Consider the following 25,045-nt stretch of genomic DNA (forward strand, 5'->3'; position numbering starts at 1 on the left):
TGGCAGTCAGTGCAGTGCCCCCTTACATTGGCAGTCAGTGCAGTGCCCCCTTACATTGGCAGTCAGTGCAGTGCCCCCTTACATTGGCAGTCAGTGCAGTGCCCCCTTACATTGGCAGTCAGTGCAGCGCCCCCTTACATTAAGGCGACCAGATTTTTAAAATGAAATCAGGGGACATATTTTTTCTTTACTAGTAATGGCAACAATCAGCGATTCTCTGCCCGTCGCCGCACGCCTCACAAGTCTTACTCTTCGGCCCCCAGCTACTACTGGATAGGGTGCGGAGGAAGATCACTCCGCCAGGGAAGGCAAGGAGATAGGCAGGTGGCTGGCCAGGATTTGAGCCAAGGCAGAAGAACATGCGAGTGAAGCTGAATGGGCATGCACCCGAAACTGAAGAAATATTCCCTCCGCTCCGACCAGCACATGATCATCAGAAAGGGGCACAGATAATGGGAAAAATACACCCCCCCCCCTAGTGCTAGTAGGCACAGCAGAGCGGGGGGGGGGGGGGGGGTTGGGTGCAATTCAATTTTTTTTATTTAAATTCTGCACTGATTGTCTTTGAAATTGCCCCTGCCCCCTATTAAATCCAATCTGGGGACAAAACCAGGGACAGACTTGGTCCGGGGACAGTGTCCTCAATCAGGGGACTGTCCCCTGAAACATTGGCAGTCAGCGCAGTGCCCCCTTACATTGGCAGTCATCTCCCTGTTCTGCCTAGTGACACAAAACTGAGCGATCAGCGATGTGTCACAGTAAGCCACGCCCCTAACAGTTAGAATCACTCACTAGGACACACTTAACCCCTTCCTTGCCACCTAGTGGTTAACCCCTTCACTGCCAGTGTCATTTACATCGTAATCGGTGGATTTTTGTAGACGCCATAGCTTTTGTGCAAACAAAAATATGTAGAAGAATACGTATCGGCCTAAACTGAGAAAAAAAATGTATTTAAAAAAAAAAATTAAGATATTTATTAAAGCTAAAAGTACAAAATATTGCATTTTTTTCGAAATTGTCGCTCTATTTTTGTTTATAGCGCAAAAAATAAAAACCGCAGAGGTGATCAAATACCACCAAAAGAAAGCTCTATTTGTAGGAAAAAAAGGACGCCAATTTTGCTTGGGAGCCACGTCGCACGACTGCGCAATTGTCAGTTAAAGCGACGCAGTGCCGAATCGCAAAAAGGTCCGGGGGTGAAGTTTAAGAAATGTTTCGTTAACATCTGCAATTTTGGAAGACAACACAGCCACCCGGCATCTGGAGTTGGCCTGTCCCCGATATCACTGCAGTTAGTAGATGTCCATCTGATTCACAACCTTGTACAATGTCTTCTGCTCTCTGGCAGCAGATCATTATATAATGCTGGGACGTGAGAACCTGTCATCCGTATTCCATAAAGCAGCCTGAGAGATTTCATCTGACAGTAGCCGTCATGTTTGGACCACATAATGATCAATTGGGTGTGACGAGATGGAAAGATCAGCACACGGGGGGTTGTACGGGTGGATGGTCTGCCTCCAGGAAAGGTGGGATGGGAGGCAACCCCTTCCCATGAGAATAAAGATTTGAAAGAAATAACAACTTGCATAAAAGCCACCCCAACACTTGGAACATGGACACTTCAGGTCCCAAACTAGGATACCCGACACTCAAGGTTTATATCTATGGCACCCCAATACTTGGGATCCACAATTTTAGAACACTTAGGGGTTTATTTACTACGGAAAAGCTAGAGAGAGAAAAATGTGTCACAATTCTGCAGAGAAACCAATCGGCATCTAAACTCAGCTTGTTTCATTACGCTTTAGCGATAAAACCTGGAAGCTGATTGGTTTGTAGCTTTAGTAAATAAACCCTATGGGGTCCACATTTATGAAAGACTGACACTTGAGGTGCAAAACCAGGGAGTTTTGACACTTTATATCTATGGTACACTGAAGCTTGAGGTCTACAACTATGGCACACTGACCCTTGGGGGTTCATATCCATGAAACACTGGCCCTTGGGGTTCATATCCATGGCACACAGACCTGTGGGGTTCATATCCATGAAACACTGACCCTTGGGGTTCATATCCATGACACACTGACCCTTGGGGTTCATATCCATGAAACACTGACCCTTTGGGTTCATATCCATGAAACACTGAGCCTTGGGGTTCATATCCATAAAACACTGACCCGTGGGGTTCATATCCATAAAACACTGACCCGTGGGGTTCATATCCATAAAACACAGACCCGTGGGGTTCATATCCATAAAACACAGACCCGTGGGGTTCATATCCATAAAACACAGACCCTTGGGGTTCATATCCATAAAACACTGACCCGTGGGGTTCATATCCATAAAACACTGACCCGTGGGGTTCATATCCATAAAACACAGACCCGTGGGGTTCATATCCATAAAACACAGACCCGTGGGGTTCAAATCCATAAAACACAGACCCGTGGGGTTCATATCCATGAAACACAGACCCTAGCGGTTCATATCCATGGCACACAGACCCTTGGGGTTTATATCCATGAAAAACTGACCCTTGGGGTTCATATCCATGGCACACTGACCCTTGGGGTTCATATCCATGGCACACTGACCCTTGGGGTTCATATCCATGAAACACTGACCCTAGGGGTTCATATCCATGAAACACTGACCCTAGGGGTTCATATCCATGAAACACTGACCCTAGAGGTTCATATCAATGACACACTGACCCTTGGGGTTCATATCCATGACACACTGACCCTTGGGGTTCATATCCATGGCACACTGACCCTTGGGGTTCATATCCATGACACACTGACCCTAGAGGTTCATATTCATGACACACAGACCCTTGGGGTTCATATCCATGACACACAGACCCTTGGGGTTCATATCCATGACACACTGACCCTTGGGGTTCATATCCATGACACACTGACCCTTGGGGTTCATATCCATGACACACTGACCCTTGAGGTTCATATCCATGGCACACCAACACTTAGACATAACTATGGTACATTCAGACTCTGGGTTCAACTCTATGGCACACACTTTGGGTCCATTAGAACATGCGTATTCTTAGATATCCATAGACATGACGAATTTACACTTGGGGTCCATATCTAGGACACCCCGATACTCACAACACACTGACATTTTGAGATCCAGAACAACAAACCTAGAATATGGATAAAAAGAAAAATCTCCCAGTATAACATTAGGGATTCCAGCACAGGCATGTCACACGATCAGCTGGTCACCACCTCTCTAGGATCCCAAAACAATGTCAAAGTGCCTCCAGGCAGATCAATGACACACGCCGGCAGCTGAGGACTACCCAGCTCAAAAAGAAAAGAGATATGACCCGCCCCCCCCCCCCCCGTGCTCTCCCGGTACTGCTGAACCCCAAACACCAGCATGACTTTTTGAGAAGACATACGAAGACGTAAAATCCATAACAATCTATAGAAACTCCAACTACCAACTGCTGTTCTCGAAGACCATAAAACGATAACAAGCTTAACCCCCCAAAAAATCAATGTTTCCGAAATACCGCAACATGTCGTACATAAGAATAAATTATTGATGCCCATTACCCAATAAGATTTCAACAGGAATACAATTTTGGCAAAAACATGCATAATATTTATTCATAAACGATTGGTGTTTTGGAAAAACAGAGATTGAGCTTTGGCATAAAATTTCCATAATAATTTCCAAAGAACTCCATAATATTTTCATAAAATTTGCAAAAAAAAAAATCCATAAATTAAAATAAATTACATTAAATTCCCCCCAAAATTTCCAAAAGAAATCCATAAAATTTCCCCAAAATTTCCATAAAATTTCCAAAAAAATTACATAAAATTTCCCAAAAAATTACATAAAATTTCCCAAAGAATTACATAAAATTTCCCAAAACAATCATAAAATTTCCCCAAAAAATCATAAAATTTCCCAAAAAATTACAGAAAATTTCCCAAAAAATTACAGAAAATTTCCCCAAAAAATTACAGAAAATTTCCCAAAAAATTACAGAAAATTTCCCAAAAAATTACAGAAAATTTCCCAAAAAATTACAGAAAATTTCCCAAAAAATTACAGAAAATTTCCCAAAAAATTACAGAAAATTTCCCAAAAAATTACAGAAAATTTCCCAAAAAAATCCATAAAATTTCCCCCCAAAAATACAGAAAATTTCCAAAAGAATTTACATAAAATAAAAGAAAATTTCAAAAAAATTCCATAAAATGAACATAAAATTGCCATCATAATTAAGCTTTAACCCATTGTGTTGGATAGCCTCTTCAAAGAGAGAGGTAGGGCAGTATGGAACTTGTAGTTCACCCAACAGCTGGAATTTAGCGCAGTCGTTACCGTAGGACAACTGGCAGCTACCCAGCTGTTGCCGAACTACAATTCTCAGCCCTCGCCACCAAAGGCTGGCACAGACATCCAAAGCACACCCTGCGTTCTTCACATGCGACGGCCACATAATTACAGACAGCCAATGCCAACAACCACAAAAGCTTCACGCTTTGCCCCCCTCTTGCAGCTCACCTTACACCTCTCTGCAACAAAGTTCCTTGTGCCGCCTGTCCAGCCAGGTGCTGCCCGTCCAACCAGGTGCCGCCGTTCCCCCCTCTTTTTTTTTTTGCAAAATCCAACGCTTATCTGGGCAGCAGGCGGAAAAAAAATAAAAGAAAAAACAAACAGCCAATCTAATCTCTCCCCCTCCTTCCTTTTCCCATCTCACCTTGGCGGAGGGGTGAAGAGGGCACGCAGCAAGTGCCAAGAACAAAAAAAAGAAGCAAAGTGTCCAAAAAGTTGCAGCTGACAGCCAAAAAAAAATAAAAAAAAGTTCCCAAAGTTCCAAAAAGGTATCAGAGGTGTCATGCAAGCCAGTGAGAGCCGTATTCCTGTGTGTGAGCCGCGTGGGGCTGACTATGGAAAAGCTTGCAAGCTTGAAACACACTGGAAGAAGAAGGAGGAGGGGGGAATCTTATTACTCCTTATCCATTCCCCTCTAAAAAAAAAATTCCCTCTTAAGCGCAGCAGCGCACTCCAAGCAAAACACATACACACCCAACAACAACTCCTGGCTGTTTGACTGATTTGTGCAGCCTTAAAGGGCATGGAATCCAAGAGTAGGGAAAAAACATTACAACACTCATGCTGGAGAGAGAGCAACAGCAGCAACAGCAACAGCAGCAGGATAGGCGAATGGAGGAGGGGGGGGAGAGCTGAGGTCCTGGATCTGGCCAGGTGGGAGGGAGCACAGCTGGGAGAGGTGGAGGGAGAGAGAGGAGGGTTTTCTCCACTTCTGCACATGTTTAAAAATCAAACTGTACATGCAGATGGTTTCCTGTGCCTTAACCCCTGCCATGCCTGCGTGCAGCCAACCGCGCTCTCTCCAGATGCACGAAAATACCAGCATGAGTTTTTTTTTTTTTTTTTTTAATAGGTTTACGGTTCGTGAAGCCAAAATTGAAAAGAATCAGCGCACTTTAAAACAAAAGTATTATTATTATTATACAGGATTTATATAGCGCCAACAGTTTGCGCAGCGCTTCAATATAAATATTCTTTTAGAATTTTGCTACTAAGATTCAAAAATACCAGCTTTTTTTTTTTTTTTAAATATGTTTATGCATCGTGAAGCCAACATTTAAAAAGGATCAACGCACTTTAGAACGAAATTATTATTTTTTATTATTATTATTTTTATTATTCAGGATTTATGTAGCGCAGCACTGTAATATACATACTAAAATAATATAAATAGTTAAAATAAAACATTTTTGTAATTTGCTACTAAAGCACAAAAATAAGTTTTACGGGCAAGTGCTTGATTCACAAAGCACTTGCCTGTAAAGTTGCGGCGGCGTAGCGTAAATCCCCCCGGCGCAAGAACGCCTAATTCAAATGATCCGGGTAGGGGGGCGTGGATCATTTAAATTAGGAGCGTTCCCGCGCCGAACGTACTGCACATGCGCCGTCCCTAAAATTTCCTGACGTGCATTGCGATAAATGACGTCGCAAAGAGGTCATTGGTTTCGACGTGAACGTAAATGGCGTCCAGCCCCATTAACGGACGACTTACGCAAACTAAGTAAAATTTTCAAATTGTGACGCGGGAACGACGGCCATACTTAACATTGGATACGCCACCTAGGGGGCAGCTTTATCTTTACGCCGCGTATCTCTTACGGAAACTGCGTAAATTTACTGCGACGGGCAAGCGTACGTTCGTGAATCGGCGTAACGACTCATTTGCATATTCTACGCCGACTGCAATAGAAGCGCCACCTTGCGGCCAGCGTAAATATTGCACCCTAAGATACGACAGCGCAGGCCGTCGTATCTTAGGCATGTTTAACCACTTGCCGACCGCCGCATGTATACGTCCACAGAATGGCACGTACAGGCAGATGGGCATACATGTATGTCCCCGCCTTTCCGCGGGTCGGGGGTCCGATCGGAACCCCCCCCCCGCTACATGCGGCGGTCGGATTCCCGCGGGGAGCGATCCGTGACGACGGCGCGGCTATTCGTTTATAGCCGCTCTGTCGCGATCGCTCCCTGGAGCTGAAGAACGGGGAGAGACGTATGTAAACACGGCTTCCCCGTGCTTCACTGTGGCGGCGCATCGATCGAGTGATCCCTTTTATAGGGAGACTCGATCGATGACGTCAGTCCTACAGCCACACCCCCCTACAGTTGTAAACACACACTAGGTGAACCCTAACTCCTACAGAGCCCCCTGTGGTTAACTCCCAAACTGCAACTGTCATTTTCACAATAAACAATGCAATTTAAATGCATTGTTTGCTGTGAAAATGACAATGGTCCCAAAAATGTGTCAAAATTGTCCGAAGTGTCCGCCATAATGTCACAGTCACAAAAATAGGTAGAAGAATACGTATCGGCCTCAACTGAGGAAAAAAAAAATTTTATATATGTTTTTGGGGGATATTTATTATAGCAAAAAGTTAAAAATATTGCATTTTTTTCAAAATTGACGCTCTATTTTTGTTTATAGCGCAAAAAATAAAAACCGCAGAGGTGATCAAATACCACCAAAAGAAAGCTCTATTGTGGGGAAAAAAGGACGCCAATTTTGTTTGGGAGCCACGTCGCACGACCGCGCAATTGTCTGTTAAAGCGACGCAGTGCCGAATCGCAAAACCTGGCCTGGCATTTAGCAACAAAATGGTCCGGGGCTTAAGTGGTTAAGTGTATCTCAGTTTGAGAATACACTTAAACCATACGACGGGCTTAGATTCGGAGTTACGTCGGCGTATCTGCTGATACGCCGGCGTAATTCTTTGAGAATCTGGCCCTATATTTTTATTATTATTACTATTATACAGGATTTATATAGTGCCAACAGTTTGCGCAGCGCTTCAATAGAAATATTAATATAATATAAATATTCTTTTAGAATTTTGCTACAAAGTACAAAAATACCAGCTTTTTTATTTTTTTTAATAGGGGTTTATGCTTCGTGAAGCCAAATAAAAAAAAAAAATCAGCACACTTTAAAACAAAATTATTGTTTTTATTATTATTACACAGGATTTATATAGCGCCAACAGTTTGCGCAGCGCTTCTATATAAAAATTAATATAATATAAATATTCTTTTAGAATTTTGCTACTAAGATACAAAAATACCAGTGTTTTTTTTTTTTAATATGTTTATGCAACATTTAAAAGGATCAACGCACTTTAGAATTTTTTTTTTTTTTTTTTTATTATTATGTTTATTATGCAGGATTTATATAGCGGCAACAGTTTGCACAGCGCTTAATATTTGAAATATTAAAATAATATAAATATATAAAATTATTATTTCTGAATTTTGCTACTAAAGCACAAAAATACCAGCATTTCTTTATTTTTTAATAGGTTTATGCTTCATGAAGCCAACATTTAAAAGGAACAACGCAGTTTAAAACAAATAATTTTTTATTATTATACAGGATTTATAACGCGCCAATAGTTTGTGCAGCCTTTAATATAAATATTAATATAATAAATATTTAAAAGAAATATTATTTTTGACCAACCCCCACACACTTTTCCTATCCTAAAGCAACCCCCACCTGTCCTGACCATAACTGCGCATTACACCCCCATAGACTTCTATAGCACTGTGTCTCCAGAGGATCCCACGGAAGTCTGTGGGACTGTACTGGGCTGGCTCACTCAGTGAAAGATGTCCTGGCTCCGCCCCTAATTTCAGTCACTCTGCTCTCTCATCCCATCAGCACGCTCCTTGTTAACACATGGTGGCTTGTGCTGCTTCCTCCTCTCACACTGCTATAGAGGGACGGAGACAAAAGGCTGATATCAGGTCACATTCAGGTACTTACACGGCTTGTATTTAAAATAATCATTACAGAGCTGCATTCATTTGTGTCTTTTTTAGCTTTAAAAGAGAAGTATGTTTTTTTATTTCTTTTTTAACCACTTAACCCCCGGACCATATTGCTGGTCAAAGAACCAGAGCACTTTTTGCGATTCGGCACTGCGTCGCTTTAACAGACAATTGCGCGGTCGTGCGACGTGACTCCCAAACAAAATTGGCGTCATACAGGTTACATATCGCTGCGCACACAGGAATGAGAACACGAATTCTAGCACCAGACCTCCTCCGTAACGTTAAACGGATGACCTATAGGGGGCTTTTAAAGTGTCGCCTATGAAAAATACAGGGTACTGAGGTTTGCCGCCATTTCACGGACGCACGCAAATTTAGTGTTTGACATGTTGGGTATCCATTTACTCGGAGTAACCTCATCTTTTATATTTTATCCAAAAAACATTTTTATTGCGTTTGTGTGCCCTAAAATGTATTTTGCCGAAATTTCACAGTTCCTAGATCTTTGCGGTAATATTGTGTAACATAAAAGTTGGAACTACCGCCATTTTATTCTCTGGGGAAGGGGTCGCCAAACTTTCTAAACAAAAGTGTATTGTCCTCCAGACTTGGGGGGGGGGGGGTCAGACTGTGGCCATTAGGAGTAGAAATGATCCTGGCATCAGTGGGAGTAAACAATGCATCTTTGGTATTAGGGGGAGAAATGGTGCCCATTGTTGGTGTCAATGGGAAAAATAGCGCCCCATTGCTGGTGTCAGTGGGAGAAATAGCGCCCCATTGCTGGTGTCAATGGGAGAAATAGCGCCCCATTGCTGGTGTCAATGGGAGAAATAGCACCCCATTGCTGGTGTCAACGGGAGAAATAGCGCCCCATTGCTGGTGTCAGTGGGAGAAATAGCGCCCCATTGCTGGTGTCAGTGGGAGAAATAGCGCCCCATTGCTGGTGTCAGTGGGAGAAATAGCGCCCCATTGCTGGTGTCAGTGGGAGCGCCCCATTGCTGGTGTCAGTGGGAGAAATAGCGCCCCATTGTTGGTGTCAATGGGAGAAATAGCGTCCCGTTGCTGATGTCAATGGGAGAAATCGCGCCCCATTGTTGGAGTCAATGGGAGAAATAGCGCCCCATTGCTGGCGTCAACGAGAGAAATCGCGCCCCATTGCTGGTGTCAATGGGAGAAATAGCGCCCCATTGTTGGTGTCAATGGGAGAAATAGCGCCCCATTGTTGGTGTCAACGGGAGAAATAGCGCCCCATTGTTGGTGTCAGTGGGAGAAATAGCGCCCCATTGTTGATGTCAATGGGAGAAATAGCGCCCCATTGTTGGTGTCAATGGGAGAAATAGCGCCCCATTGTTGATGTCAATGGGAGAAATAGCGTCCCATTGTTGGTGTCAATGGGAGAAATAGCGTCCCATTGTTGGTGTCAACGGGAGAAATAGCGCCCTATTGCTGTTGTCAGTGGGAGAAATAGCGCCCCATTGCTGGTGTCAATGGGAGAAATAGCGCCCCATTGCTGGTGTCAGTGGGAGAAATAGCGCCCCATTGCTGGTGTCAGTGGGAGAAACAGCGCCCCATTGCTGGTGTCAGTGGGAGAAATAGCGCCCCATTGTTGGTGTCAATGGGAGAAATAGCGTCCCGTTGTTGGAGTCAATGGGAGAAATAGCGCCCCATTGCTGGCGTCAACGAGAGAAATCGCGCCCCATTGCTGGTGTCAATGGGAGAAATAGCGCCCCATTGTTGGTGTCAATGGGAGAAATAGCGCCCCATTGTTGGTGTCAACGGGAGAAATAGCGCCCCATTGTTGGTGTCAGTGGGAGAAATAGCGCCCCATTGTTGATGTCAATGGGAGAAATAGCGCCCCATTGTTGGTGTCAATGGGAGAAATAGCGCCCCATTGTTGATGTCAATGGGAGAAATAGCGTCCCATTGTTGGTGTCAATGGGAGAAATAGCGTCCCATTGTTGGTGTCAACGGGAGAAATAGCGCCCTATTGCTGTTGTCAGTGGGAGAAATAGCGCCCCATTGCTGGTGTCAATGGGAGAAATAGCGCCCCATTGCTGGTGTCAATGGGAGAAATAGCGCCCCATTGCTGGTGTCAATGGGAGAAATAGCGCCCAATTGCTGGTGTCAATGGGAGAAATAGCGCCCCATTGCTGGTGTCAATGGGAGAAATAGCGCCCCATTGTTGGTGTCAACGGGAGAAATAGCGCCCCATTGTTGGTGTCAATAAGAGAAATAGCGCCCCATTGCTGGTGTCAATGGGAGAAGAAATATCGCCCATTGTTGGTGTCAGTGGGAGAAATATCGCCCCATCATTGGCGTCAGTAGAATTAATAGTACCCCATTATTGGTGTCAGTGGAAGGAATAGTGTCTTGTATCAGTGGAGGGAAAAGTGCCCCAAGGGTCCGATAAAAGGCAAGCAAAGGGCCGCATCTTGCCTAGGGGGTCTGCTTTCAGAAAATATATTCTGTTTTGGGGGGTTTATGCAATCTTCAGGCCTAAAATGTTTTTTCTTTTTTAACGTGTGCAAAAAACAGCTCTGGCAGCAAAAGGGTTAAATATCTCCTTCTGCAGAACAATGGGCTGACAGCGAGGAATGCAAATGTCAGAAGTATCATTTTCTGGGCGACATCGATACTTTCACATACATTCTTGTGAATACTATAGAAGCCGTTTCCCATGGAGGGAAGAAGTACGCATTTCGTATCCCTTTAATAGCGAATGAGGCAATCGCACCAAAATTCCAGATCTCCTCTGCAGAGAGTACAGGAGGCATTTCACCTGGAGAGAGAGAGAGATGGTCTGCAGCCAGGAATGGTGCGTTCCTCTGCAGAGAGAGGACAGGAGGCATTTCACCTGGAGAGAGAGATGGTCTGCAGCCAGGAATGGTGCGTTCCTCTGCAGAGAGGACAGGAGGCATTTCACCTGGAGAGAGAGATGATCTGCAGCCAGGAATGGTGCGCTCCTCTGCAGGAGAGTACAGGAGGTATTTCACCTGGAGAGAGAGATGGTCTGCAGCCAGGAATGGAGCGTTCCTCTGCAGAGAGAGTACAGGAGGTATTTCACCTGGAGAGAGAGATGGTCTGCAGCCAGGAATGGAGCGCTCCTCTGCAGAGAGTACAGGAGGTATTTCACCTGGAGAGAGAGATGATCTGCAGCCAGGAATGGTGCGTTCCTCTGCAGAGAGTACAGGAGGTATTTCACCTGGAGAGAGAGATGGTCTGCAGCCAGGAATGGTGCGTTCCTCTGCAGAGAGTACAGGAGGTATTTCACCTGGAGAGAGAGATGGTCTGCAGCCAGGAATGGTGCGTTCCTCTGCAGAGAGAGGACAGGAGGCATTTCACCTGGAGGGAGAGATGGTCTGCAGCCAGGAATGGAGCGTTCCTCTGCAGAGAGGACAGGAGGTATTTCACCTGGAGAGAGAGATGGTCTGCAGCCAGGAATGGTGCGTTCCTCTGCAGAGAGTACAGGAGGTATTTCACCTGGAGAGAGAGATGGTCTGCAGCCAGGAATGGTGCGTTCCTCTGCAGAGAGTACAGGAGGTATTTCACCTGGAGAGAGAGATGGTCTGCAGCCAGGAATGGTGCGTTCCTCTGCAGAGAGTACAGGAGGTATTTCACCTGGAGAGAGAGATGGTCTGCAGCCAGGAATGGTGCGTTCCTCTGCAGAGAGTATAGGAGGCATTTCACCTGGAGAGAGAGAGATGGTCTGCAGCCAGGAATGGAGCGTTCCTCTGCAGAGAGGACAGGAGGTATTTCACCTGGAGGGAGAGATGGTCTGCAGCCAGGAATGGTGCGTTCCTCTGCAGAGAGTACAGGAGGTATTTCACCTGGAGAGAGAGAGAGAGATGGTCTGCAGCCAGGAATGGAGCGTTCCTCTGCAGAGAGTATAGGAATGTTTTTTCCACATACCGGTGCCAATTATTCCGTCTTCATCATCTACGGTGCCAGGTAAGGAGCCAACCGGCGTGCCAGACAAGACGACACAGGACCTCTGCTGGGGATGGGGCCACTCCGTCCTCTTCCTTGGATTTCTCCTTCATCTACAGGATTTTCTTCATTATGGAAAGGACAACGGAACAGTAAAGCACAATCACTGTACATCATTACTAAGCAGAGCCTACATATCTAATCCACCACCATGGCTGAGGTAGGTATGCACAGCCAGGAGGAGAGGTAGGTATGCACAGCCAGGAGGAGAGGTAGGTATGCACAGGAGGAGAGGTAGATATACACAGCCAGGAGGAGAGGTAGGTATGCACAGGAGGAGAGGTAGGTATGCACAGCCAGCAGGAGAGGTAGGTATGCACAGCCAGGAGGAGAGGTCGGTATGCACAGCTAGGAGGAGAGGTAGGTATACACAGCCAGGAGGAGAGGTAGGTATGCACAGCCAGGAGGAGAGGTAGGTATGCACAGCCAGGAGGAGAGGTAGGTATGCACAGCCAGGATGAGAGGTAGGTATACACAGCCAGGAGGAGAGGTAGGTATGCACAGCCAGGAGGAGAGGTAGGTATGCACAGCCAGGAGGAGAGGTCGGTATGCACAGCTAGGAGGAGAGGTAGGTATACACAGCCAGGAGGAGAGGTAGGTATACACAGCCAGGAGGAGAGGTAGGTATACACAGCCAGGAGGAGAGGTAGGTATGCACAGCCAGGAGGAGAGGTAGGTATGCACAGCCAGGATGAGAGGTAGGTATACACAGCCAGGAGGAGAGGTAGGTATACACAGACAGTAGGGGAGGTAGGTATGCACAGCCAGGAGGAGAGGTAGGTATGCACAGCCAGGAGGAGAGGTAGGTATGCACAGCCAGGAGGAGAGGTAGGTATGCACAGCCAGGGGGAGAGGTAGGTATGCACAGGAGGAGAGGTAGGTATGCACAGGAGGAGAGGTAGGTATGCACAGGAGGAGAGGTAGGTATGCACAGGAGGAGAGGTAGGTATGCACAGGAGGAAATGTAGGTATGCACATGAGGAGAGGTAGGTATGTGCAGCCAGCAGGAGAGGTAGGTATGCACAGGAGAGGTAGGTATGCACAGCTAGGAGAGGTAGGTATGCACAGCCAGGGGGAGAGGTAGGTATGCACATCCAGGAGGAGAGGTAGGTATGCACAGCCAGGGGAGAGGTAGGTATGCACAGCCAGGAGGAGAGGTAGGTATACACAGCCAGGAGGAGAGGTAGGTATGCACAGCCAGGAGGAGAGGTAGGTACACACAGCCAGGAGGAGAGGTAGGTATGCACAGCCAGGGGGAGAGGTAGGTATGCACAGCCAGGAGAGGTAGGTACTGTATATGGTCGTCTCTCTATAGGTGCGGGCTTTTCTGGAATGGTGTCAGTAGGTGGCGGGTCTCTTGATAACTTTCACCTTCACATGAAATGTGCGACTTCTGATGACACTCGGTTGGTTGGTTGCCCCGAGTTTTGTGCACCAGACCTGAGCGGTGATCTGTCCCGAGGCGGCTGTGGTGAATCCTGGCCACTGTGCACACAAGACCTGAGTCACACATTCCCCCCCCTCCGAAGACACCCGGCTACCCCCCGCAGAGCACCTGTGTTCCTGCAGACACATTCCGGCCTGCGGGAGAGGAATGGGAGTAATCTCACTGGTATTCCACCCCCCAGGTAACATTCCTACCTTTCCCAATAACGGGGTTAGACATGGCCGCCCCTCTCCCTCCCATCACAGGACAGGCCAGGACTTTCCTTTCCTATCGGTCAGCAAAGTTCTTGTATCTCAGCTTACCAATCATTACATGTGGTGGCTGCATTCGTTTTCTTTTTTCTTTATACCTTCTTTCCCTCTGTCATCACCTGATGACCTGGCCAGTAACACACCTCCTGTATTAGAGCCCCCCCCCCTACTCTGTACATCAGACAGCAGCATTGTCCGTCTGGGGGAGGGGAGTGTTAGATGTATTAGCAGATTTAAATACACTAACAGATCGAAGCCAAATTGAAGAAACATTACAAAGAGCCGACCAGCTCCTGTGCCGCCGACAAGAAGCACGCTGATAGAAGGAGAGAGCTCAGCACAGCGCTGCTTCTCCTTTCACTGTCCAGTCACAGGCTGGGGGCTGGTCCGGGATGACCTGAGCTCAGAAGAAGAGGGTTGAAGGATGAAGGATGCTGGCGATCAGACAGAAGACATCTAGTGGCAAAAAATAGTACTGGGGGGGGGGGGGAACAATATTGCAGCAAAAGCGTTTATTTTTTATTTTTAAGTGGTTGTAAAGTCAATTTAGTAACTTTTACCTACAGCGGCGCACGTGCACAGGGGGTGCACAGGGGGTGCACAGGGGATTCTCGGCTGAGGGCCCGGGAGACGCCGGACCTTATCGCATGCGCTGGAGTTGTGATACCCGGGAGAGACACGCTGAGGCAACATGTCAGCTACCTCGGCGTGGACCAGGTGAGTTACCGACGCCTCGTTCTAAGGTAAGTATTTCATTACTTTTTAAGTAAGTATTTCAACGCTTTAATATATTATCTAGGGACGCACCGATGGCATTTTTTTTTTTATTAAACCGATACCCATCACCTAGGAAGAGTAGGTAGAAGGGTGGTTTGGGAGGTGGGGGGGGGGGGGGGGTTGGGTAAGGCTGGAGTGAGGGTAGGGTGGGGGAAGTAGGGGGGTAAGTGAGGGGAGTAGGACCGTAATTGGGGGTAGGGTGGGGAGTAGGAGGGTAAGTGAGGATGAGGATGGGGGTGAGTAGGAGGGTTAGTGGGGGGTATAGGAGGGTAAGTGGGGGAGAGTGGGAGGGTAAGTGGGGGGGGTAGGACGGTAAGTGGGGGCAGGGTGGGGGGTGTAGCAGGGTAAGTGAGGGCAGGGTGGGGGGTTTAGGAGGGTAAGTGAGGATGGGGGGTGAGGAGGGTAAGTGGGGGCAGGGTGGGGAGTAGGAGGGTAAGTAGAAGGGTAAGTGGTGGCAGGGTGGGGAGTAGGAGGGTAGGTGAGGATGGGGGGTGAGTAGGGTAAGTGGGGGCAGAGTGGGGAGTAGGGGGTAAGTAGGAGGGTAAGGGGGGGTGTAGGAGGGTAAGTGGGGGCATGGTGGGGAGTAGGAGAGTAAGTGGGGGCAGGGTGGGGAGTAGGAGAGTAGGTGAGGATGGGTGGGTGAGTAGGAGGGTAAGTGGGAGGGGTGTAGGAGGGTAAGTGGGGGGCAGGGTGCAGAGTAAGAGGGCAAGTAGGAGGGTAAGTGGGGGGTAGGGTTGCCACCTCATCCCTTTAAAACAGAACACATATTAATTACACAGGTTCTGTGGCTAATTAAGGTGGTAATTAGACTCATTTGGTGCCTTACCTGCATTAAATTAGCCTCAGAACCTGTGTAATTCATATGTGTTCCTTTTTAAAGGGATGAGGTGGCAACTCTAGTGGGGGGTGTACGAGGGTAAGTGGGGTGGTGTAGGAGGATAAGTGGGGGCAGGGTGGGGAGTAGGAGGGTAGGTGAGGATGGGGGGTGAGTAGGAGGGTAAGTGGAGGGTGTAGGTGGGTAAGTGAGGGCAGGGGGGGAGTAGGAGGGTAAGTGGGGGTGTAGGAGGGTAAGTGGGGAAGGGTGAGGATGGGGGGTGAGTAGGAGGGTAAGTGGGGGGTGTAGGAGGGTAAGTGGGGGGTGTAGGAGGGTGAGGGCAGGTGAGGATGGGGGGGTGAGTAGGAGGGTAAGTGGGGGGTGTAGGTGGGTAAGTGAGGGCAGGGGGGAGTAGGAGGGTAAGTGGGGGTGTAGAAGGGTAAGTGGGGGCAGGTGAGGATGGGGGGTGAGTAGGAGGGTAAGTGGGGGGGTGTAGAAGGGTAAGTGGGGGCAGGTGAGGATGGGGGGGGAGTAGGAGGGTAAGTGGGGGGTGTAGGAGGGTAAGTGAGGGCAGGGGGGGGAGTAGGAGGGTAAGTGGGGGCAGGTGAGGATGGGGGGGGGAGTAGGAGGGTAAGTGGGGGGTGTAGGAGGGTAAGTGAGGGCAGGGTGGGGGGGGGAGTAGGAGGGTAAGTGGGGGCAGGTGAGGATAGGGGGGTGAGTAGGAGGGCAAGTAGGGGGTGTAGGAGGGTAAGTGAGGGCAGGGGGGGGAGTAGGAGGGTAAGTGGGGGGCAGGTGAGGATGGGGGGGTGAGTAGGAGGGTAAGTGGGGGGTGTAGGAGGGTAAGTGAGGGCAGGGGGGGAGTAGGAGGGTAAGTGGGGGGTGTAGAAGGGTAAGTGGGGGCAGGTGAGGATGGGGGGGGTGAGTAGGAGGGTAAGTGGGGGGTGTAGGAGGGTAAGTGAGGGCAGGGGGGGGAGTAGGAGGGTAAGTGGGGGCAGGTGAGGAGGGGGGGGTGAGTAGGAGGGTAAGTGGGGGTGTAGGAGGGTAAGTGAGGGCAGGGGGAGAGTAGGAGGGTAAGTGGGGGGTGTAGAAGGGTAAGTGGGGGCAGGTGAGGATGGGGGGGTGAGTAGGAGGGTAAGTGGGGGGTGTAGGAGGGTAAGTGAGGGCAGGGGGGGGAGTAGGAGGGTAAGTGGGGGCAGGTGAGGATGGGGGGGGTGAGTAGGAGGGTAAGTGGGGGGTGTAGGAGGGTAAGTGAGGGCAGGGGGGGGGGGAGTAGGAGGGTAAGTGGGGGGTGTAGGAGGGTAAGTGAGGGCAGGGTGGGGGAGCTAGAAGGGGCTCTGGGAACACAAAAAGGACAGAGAGAGCAGCGCCATCTAAGTGCAGTATGACCGCAATTTAATGTAAAAAAATTAAATAAAAGAAGAAGGTAAGAAATACACTTAAACTGGGAGAAACTTGGGGCACGAATGACCTACCCGGAAGTGACATCATCAGTGCACCGAGTGTCTCCGAGTTTACCAGTAAGTGCTGGGAGCCACCCCTGGTCACCGACACACCAGTGACCACCACCTGAGAGTTCATCATTTATGCTGGAATTGTTTTTAACCCTGTGAGTGTATTTCTTATTGTTTATAAAATAAACTGTGGCCACACTGCACTTAGATGGCGCTGTTCTCTCCGTCCTCCAGGACATGAGGGTGACAGCTGGTGGGAGGGGAATCCTGTAGACCAATGAAATGTCATTGGTTGCCAAGGACACGGCGGCCCCGCTCCTTAACAACCAATAGTTGCTGCCATTCCTTTCTTTACATTTCAGCTGTTAGCGGGGAAATCCCTGAGCCAGAAGGTATCAGTTTCGGGTATCGGAGAATTTGCGCGAGTTCCGATCCCCGGTTAAGTGCCTGGCATCGGAACCGGCATCGGTGGCACCCGAATATTATCTCTTATTGGGCTTTTAATTTTTTTCGGACTTTTGGTTGTTCTTCCGCTTTAAACATTTTCTCTCTCTAAAAAAAGAAAATAATAATAGAAAAAAGGGAAGTATCTTGAGGCCCCGCCTACTGTAAACGCAATCTCAGCTCTGTACATATCCGCTTATTACTTAATAGACTATAAAGCGGCCCGTTGTCGCCTTTCCTATCGCTTGGTAAACACGCCGCAGATAACCGGAGAATGCGACAAATGCTGAAAAAGTTACCGTTCCTAAGAATTCGGCACGACCTGCCGGGCTTAGGATTAGATTTTACACAGAGGAGTGTTACCAGAACTCCAATCCAGTCACATAATAAGTCCTGAGGAAGGGAGGAGTGCTTGAAAAATCCAAAAAAAAACTCCCCCCCCCCCCCCCCCGCTGTGCTCCGTACTGCGCCTGCGCAGTACAGGGCGGGCATTATTCGTCAGGGGACCTTTCTCGTCAGAACACCGGAACCGAGGGCTCCCACGCGCATGACGTCATTACGGCTCCGGCCACTCAACATGTAGGCCCTCTCACCACCTTGCTGGAGGGCTTCATTCCAAGGTAAGTATTTCATAATGTGCTAGTATGTGATGTATACTAGCACATGCTATGGTCTTACATTTTTGTTTTGTTTTTTCCTGCAGCGGTTTACGATCGCTTTAAGACAGGGGTGTCCAAACTTTTTTCAAAGATTCGATGAAGTGAACATGCGCGGCGCGAGGGCCGACCATTTTGCCTGACATTCTTTGAACCAATAAAATTTGGTCTAATTGTGTTTGTCCGAGGACTAATACACGGCCCAACACGAGTTCTCCTGCCTTTGTGGAGGTGTGTGGTGAAGAGATGAGCTCAGGCGTGTTATTTGGATATTTATCGGCGTATAATAGGCACAGACGTATAACACGCACCTTCACTTTAAGAGGGAAGTTTCAGAAAAAAAAATTAAATAAAGAACTGTAAAGCAAAATAAGGGTCAGTGCCCATGAATGCAGCCTCACCATTGCCATAAATGCAGCCTCAACATTGCCATAAATGCAGCCTCACCATTGCCATAAATGCAGCCTCACCATTGCCATAAATACAGCCTTACCATTGCAATCAATGCAGCTTTACCATTGTCATAAATACAGCCTCACCATTGTCATAAATACAGCCTCACCATTGTCATAAATACAGCCTCCCCATTGTCATAAATACAGCCTCACCATTGCCATAAATACAGCCTCACCATTGCCATAAATACAGCCTCACCATTGCCCAAATACAGCCTCACCATTGCCCAAATACAGCCTCACCATTGCTATAAATACAGCCTCACCATTGTCATAAATACAGCCTCACCATTGCCATAAATACAGCCTCACCATTGCCATAAATACAGCCTCACCATTGCCATAAATACAGCCTCACCATTGCCCAAATACAGCCTCACCATTGCCCAAATACAGCCTCACCATTGCTATAAATACAGCCTCACCATTGTCATAAATACAGCCTTAACATTGCTATGAATGTAGCCTTACCATTGCAATCAATGCAGCCTTACCGCTGTCATGAATGTCACCATTGCAGCTAGATTGATGCTCATCTGCAGCCTCCGAGGGACATGGAGGGGGCGGGACGAGCGCCAACAGATTATACAGGAGAATCTCCTGTTTACATTGCGGTCTCTTTAATACAAAATCCCGCCCCCTATGATAGACAGAACAGTTGTCCAATGGCAGCCCAGGAGACGGGACTTCCTATTACAGATGCTGCCGAGTAAACATGAGATTCTCCTGTATGTAACCTGATGGCGCTGGTCCCGCCCCCTCCCCGTTTCCTCCGAGGCAGCGCTGATAAATACAGTATATATTTGTTGTGTTCCTGGGGGCCACAAAAGATAGATATATCCAAATTACCAGGGGGGCCACATTAAACCGGAACGTGGGCCGCAATTGGCCCGCAGGCTGGACTTTGGACATGCCTGCTTTAAGACATAGGCCCAGATTCACAAAGCACTTACGCCGACGTATAACAAGTTACGCCGACGTAAGTGCAAATGTGCGCCGTCGTATCTGTGCGCCAGACCCACAAACAGACATGCGCCTAAAACCAGGCTACACCCCGCCGACGTAGCTTGCTCACGCCGGCGTAGGGTGGGCACACATTTAGGCTGGATGCATGGGGCCGCTCCCATTGATTAGCCATTCAAACATGGAAATGAGGGAAAATGAGGGAAAATTAGGGAATTCCAGCGATTCACGAACGTGCGTGTGCTCGGCGCGAGATGCGCATAAGTTGTACGTCCGGCGTAAAGTTATTCCCCATAAAGGAGGTGCAACCCGGCAACAGACATGCTCAGGTCTGCACCAGGGAACACAAGCCGGCGTATTGTGCGTTGGACGTGTGTCTAGCTGGGCGTACGTTATGTTCACGGCGTATGCAGTGATCCGGCGTAGCTTAGGCAGTTGTGCCGGCGTGGTTGTGAGCAGGCACAGGGGGGTGCTGTGCATGCGTCCACGTCACGGCGAGTGCGCAGTTTGGGATACGTACCTGTCTGGCGCTCGGCCCATCATTTGCATGGGGTCACGCCTCATTTGCATGGGTCACGCCCACTTCCACCTACGCCGGCGTACGCCTTCGAAACCCACGCCACGCTGGCACAGCGTTGGCTTGCTTAATGCAATGCTTGCCTCTCTGCGCTGCGCTGGCGTGGCGTACGGCGTTTGCTCTACGGTGGCGTAATGTGCGCCCTGCTCTCTGTGAATCTGGGCCATAGTCCCTTTAATAGCGGATAACAGAGTTCAGGTTCTTCCGTAACAAATGTTTGCTGTGTGATGAATTGCAAGTAATATTTTATGGAGGAGTTGCAGATCTTGCAATCAGAGGTGAGTCTAGGAATATTGCTGAGCGATCCATTCCCGAGAGATCTCATCAATCATAAGGATCGATCATAAATAAAGCCAATCAGATGCATCTCCCAATCCCTGAACTATCCTCCTCTCACAGGCCAGAGATGAAGAATTCGTGTATATAAAGACTGGAGACCTCATTAGATTTGCTAGAATAGTGATTAGCACTCCATATCATGGAGTTTAGAAAAACAAGGGGGCCCTTCACCAGCTTTGCTATGGGGCCCCCATCATACATGGTTATGACCCGGGCTATGATAATAAATCTCGGTATAGATGACCATCTACTATACCAGGGACCTCCAAGCTGCAGCCTGTGAGCCGCATCCGGCCCGCAGCGCAGCTTTTTCTCAGTCTCTGCGGTTTCCGATCGGTTTGTGTCCTTCTACCCCGCCAAACCTCACTAATCACTCTGATGTAAGAGGGGACTCTGATGTAAGAGGGGACTCTGATGTAAGAGGGGACTCTGATGTAAGAGGGGGGGGGGCGGCTCTGATGTAAGAGGGGACTCTGATGTAAGAGGGGGGGGGCGGCTCTGGTGAAGCCCCTGATGTAAGAGGGGATGACTCTGATGGGGATCCTAGTGTAAGGGGAGGTGCTCTGATAGGCTCCCTGATGTAAGGGGGGAGAGGGGGACTCTGATTGGGTCCCTGATGCAAGGGGGGAGGGGACATGGATGCAAGAGGGGACTGTGATAGGGACACTAATGTAAGGGGGGGGGGATTCTGATGGGTACCTTTATATAAATGGGGGGGGGGTACTCTGATTGGGACCCTGATGTAAGGAGGGACTCTGATTGATGCAAGAGGGGGCTGTGGTGGAGACCCTAATGTAAAGGGGGGGGACTCTGATGGGGACCTTTATATAAATGGGGACAATGACTGATTGGGACCGTGATAAAAGGAGTGGAATCTGATTGATGTAAGAGGGGACTGTGGTGGGGACTCTGATGGTGACCTTGATATAAATGGGGGGGGACCCTGATTGGCACCCTGATGTAAGGGGAAGGGGGGGGAATCTGATGGGGCCCTTGATTTAAGTGGAGACTTTAATGGGGGAATCTGATGGGGACTACAAAGTGAAGAGAGACTCTAATGGGAACCATGATGCAAGGGGGGACTGTGTTGGGGGCCCTGATGCAAGGGGAAATCTGGTGGGGACCCAGATGTAAGGGGGGGGATCTGATGGGGGCCCAGATGTAAGGGGGGGGGATCTAATGGGGACCCAGATGTAAGGGGGGGGGAATCTGATGGGGACCCTGATGTAAGGGGGGGGGAATCTGATGGGGACCCTGATGTAAGGGGGGGGGAATCTGATGGGGATCCAGATGTAAGGGGGGGGGGAATCTGATGGGGATCCAGATGTAAGGGGGGGGAATCTGATGGGGACCCAGATGTAAGGGGGGGGGGAATCTAATGGGGACCCAGATGTAAGGGGGGGAATCTGATGGGGACCCAGATGTAAGAGGGGGGGAATCTAATGGGGACCCAGATGTAAGGGGGGGGGATTTGATGGGGACCGAGATGTAAGGGGGGTAATCTGAGGGGGACCCAGATGTAAGAAGAGGGAATCTAATGGGGACCCACATGTAAGGGGGGGATCTAATGGGGACCGAGATGTAATTGGGGAATCTAATGGGGACCCAGATGTAAGAAGAGGGAATCTAATGGGGACCCAGATGAAAGAGGGGGTGACTCAGATGGGGACTTAGATGCAAGGGGGGACGAGGGACACTGATGAGGATCCAGATGTAAAAGTGAGGCACACTAATGGGGACCCTGTTGTAAGTGGAGGACTCTGATATATGAGAGGGCACTCTGATGAGATGGGAGGCTTCTGATATTCTTCCTTGTAACATATTTATTTACTTAAAGGCTGTCAGCTGGAAGTGGACAGTGACCATCACTCTGCTCTCTCCTCCTATCAGTATGCTTCCTGTCAGCACATGCGCTCCTTGTACTGCTTCTCTCTCACACACTCCACCCCTGCTCTGATCACACTCAGGGACTGACAATGCTTGCATTTAAAAAAAATATGTAAAATGACATATTAATGATTACAGAACTGGATTCATTTGAATATCTTATATCTGCTGGAGCTTTAATCCTTTGCTGTGGACAGTACAATCCAATGCTCTACGCTCTTCTCCAACACGTCAGTAAATTACCAACACATAAATTCCACGTGATACCACCTGCAGGTCAGTCTGCCGTCAGTGCAGAAGACTCCTTCGGAGGTCTCTTTTATGGCGGTGATAATGAAGGAGTCTCCCCTGCAGCCATACATTGATCTCCCCGGGCGGGCGGTCGGGTCGCTCTGTCAGTCGGGTGTTGGGTAAAGTTTCCATGCAGAGACTCCTGGGAACACATACACTTGCAGAGCTCTGGCGCGGTCTGAGCGGTCGCAGTGTAATCCTATGGAAAGTCCGCTCGCCCACAAGCGGCGGCGCTAATTGCAGGCTGCGATACAGCTGGTCGCTGTGCGTGTTTATATAGCTGTATAAACAGGCCGGGCACTTCTACCAGCAACTCCAGCCAAACAGTCCACCGGGGGGTAGAAGACGGGTTGGTACGCCGGGCTAATGAAAGGCCAATGTGTACGGTTGGGTTTGGCACGCGACTATTAGGAGTGCTAAACGGTCAGCTGATGCCGAGAAGGGGGGGGGGATGAAAAATGAATACTAGGAGAGAAGAGCACAATCTGCTTCATAGCTGAACTCCGGCCTTCCCTTCAGTCTTGCACATTTGTACCGACTCCTCTCCTGTACTGAAATGGCCGCACACTGTGACCTTCTCACAATGTGCATTAGAAGCCGCAACAAGTCAGATAGAGCTTGCCTCATTTCCTGCCTGGAGGACATCCAGCATCATCTACCAGAGGTAGGCAACCAGTAGCCCTCCAGCTGTTGTGGAACCTCATTTCCCATGAGGCATTGCAAGGCTGGCAGTTACAATTACTCCCAGAGGCATAATGGGACTTGTAGTTCTGCAACAGCTGGGAGGGCCCCCAGTTTGCCTACCCCACCTTCCCAGCCTGACTGTCCCTGGCCCGGCCCCCCTTCAATCATGGAGGCCCATGGAGAATGTGGAGGATTTAGAGTCTCTGTTGGGCTGATATTGCTGCACGTGATTAATAGGAAAGGGGCAGACAGTTTAGTGTGAACCATAGACCTAGGCTCAGACCCAAAACCTTGGCTGTTCGGACATCAGAAATGTTGGCCATTCGGTGGGAGCCGAGCATCATTTATATGGGCAGTATTTCCACCACTTCCGTATATGACTGTTTTTTACTGTTAAAGGAGTTCTCTGACCTAAAACTTTTAACCCCCGCTGTGCCCGGGCTGTAAAACTATACAAAATAAACTGTCACTTACCTGCCTACGATCCCCCGTCCCGTTCTCCGGTCCCGGTCTCTTTCGCTTCCTGTGTGTCGGTGACTCATAGTGCGCTCAGCCTATCAGCGGCCGCGACGGGACATTGCTGCGGCCGCTGATAGGCTGAGCGCACTATGAGTCACCGACACACAGGAAGCGGAAGGGGCCCGGGACCGGAGAACGGGACGGCGATATCGGAACAACGGGGGATCGTAGGCAGGTAAGTGACAGTTTATTTTGTATAGTTTTACAGCCCGGGCACAGCGGGGGTTAAAAGTTTTAGGTCAGAGAACTCCTTTAATGGTTGCTAAGGAAGCAGCGGGTGCTTTCACCCACTGCATCCCTAGCAACCGCTGTCAGCACTTTTCTTTATTTATTCTCTACATGGGGTAAACCCTTAAAATACACACCAGTCTCAAAGGGGAGGGGTGGAATTTATATATAATAAGAGAGAGAGAGAAAGAGAGAGAAAAAGAGAGAACGAGAGAGAAAGAAAAAAAAAGAGTGAGAAAGAGAGAGAGAGAGAGAGAGAGAGAGGAGAGAGAGAGAAAAACAAAAAGAAAGAGAAAGCGAGAGAGAAATAAAAAGAGAGAGAAATAAAAAGAAAGAAAGAAAGAAAGAAAGAAAGAAAGAAAGAAAGAAAGAAAGAAAGAAAGAAAGAAAGAAAGAAAGAAAGAAAGAGAGAGAGAGAGAGAGAGAGAGAAAGAGAGAAAGAGAGAAAGAAAGAAAGAAAGAAAGAAAGAAAGAAAGAAAGAAAGAAAGAAAGAAAGAAAAAGAGAGAAAAAGAGAGAAAAATAAAGAGAAAAAGAGAGAGAGAACGAGAAAAAGAGGAAAAGAAAACAGAGAGTGAGAGAGAGATAGAGAGAAAGAGAGAAAAAGAGAAAAAGGAGAGAGAGAGAAGAAAGAAAGAGAAAAAGAAGAAAGAAAAAGAGAGAGAGAAAAAGAGAAAAAAAAAGAGAGAGAGAAAGAAGAGAAGAGAAAAAAAGAGAGAGAAAAAAAAGGAGAGAAAGAGAGAGAGAGAGAGGGAGAGAGAGAGAGGGAGAGAGAGAGGGAGAGAGAGAAAAAGAGAGAAAGAAAGAAAGAAAGAACAAGAAAGAGAGAAAGAAAGAAAGAAAGAACAAGAAAGAGAGAAAAAGATAGAAAGAAAGAAAGAAAGAAAGAAA

General features: G+C 48.3%; 1 protein-coding gene across 7 annotated transcripts in view; it reads right to left on the bottom strand.

The window, feature by feature from the left end:
* The window catches only part of TNS1 (tensin 1), a 506,243-nt gene that overhangs the window by 327,405 nt on the left and 153,793 nt on the right, over positions 1–25,045 (bottom strand). Inside the window, exon 1 of one of the 7 annotated variants that reach the window (XM_040358206.1) lies at positions 4,561–5,209. The exons of the other annotated variants lie outside the window; for them this stretch is intronic. The gene's annotated coding sequence lies outside the window, so the exon portion shown is untranslated. Of the gene's footprint in view, positions 1–4,560; positions 5,210–25,045 lie in introns of those variants that run through there. 7 annotated transcript variants of the gene reach the window in all.

This window comes from Rana temporaria, chromosome 6, assembly GCF_905171775.1.
Source record: "Rana temporaria chromosome 6, aRanTem1.1, whole genome shotgun sequence".
NCBI classification, from domain to species: Eukaryota; Metazoa; Chordata; class Amphibia; order Anura; family Ranidae; genus Rana; species Rana temporaria.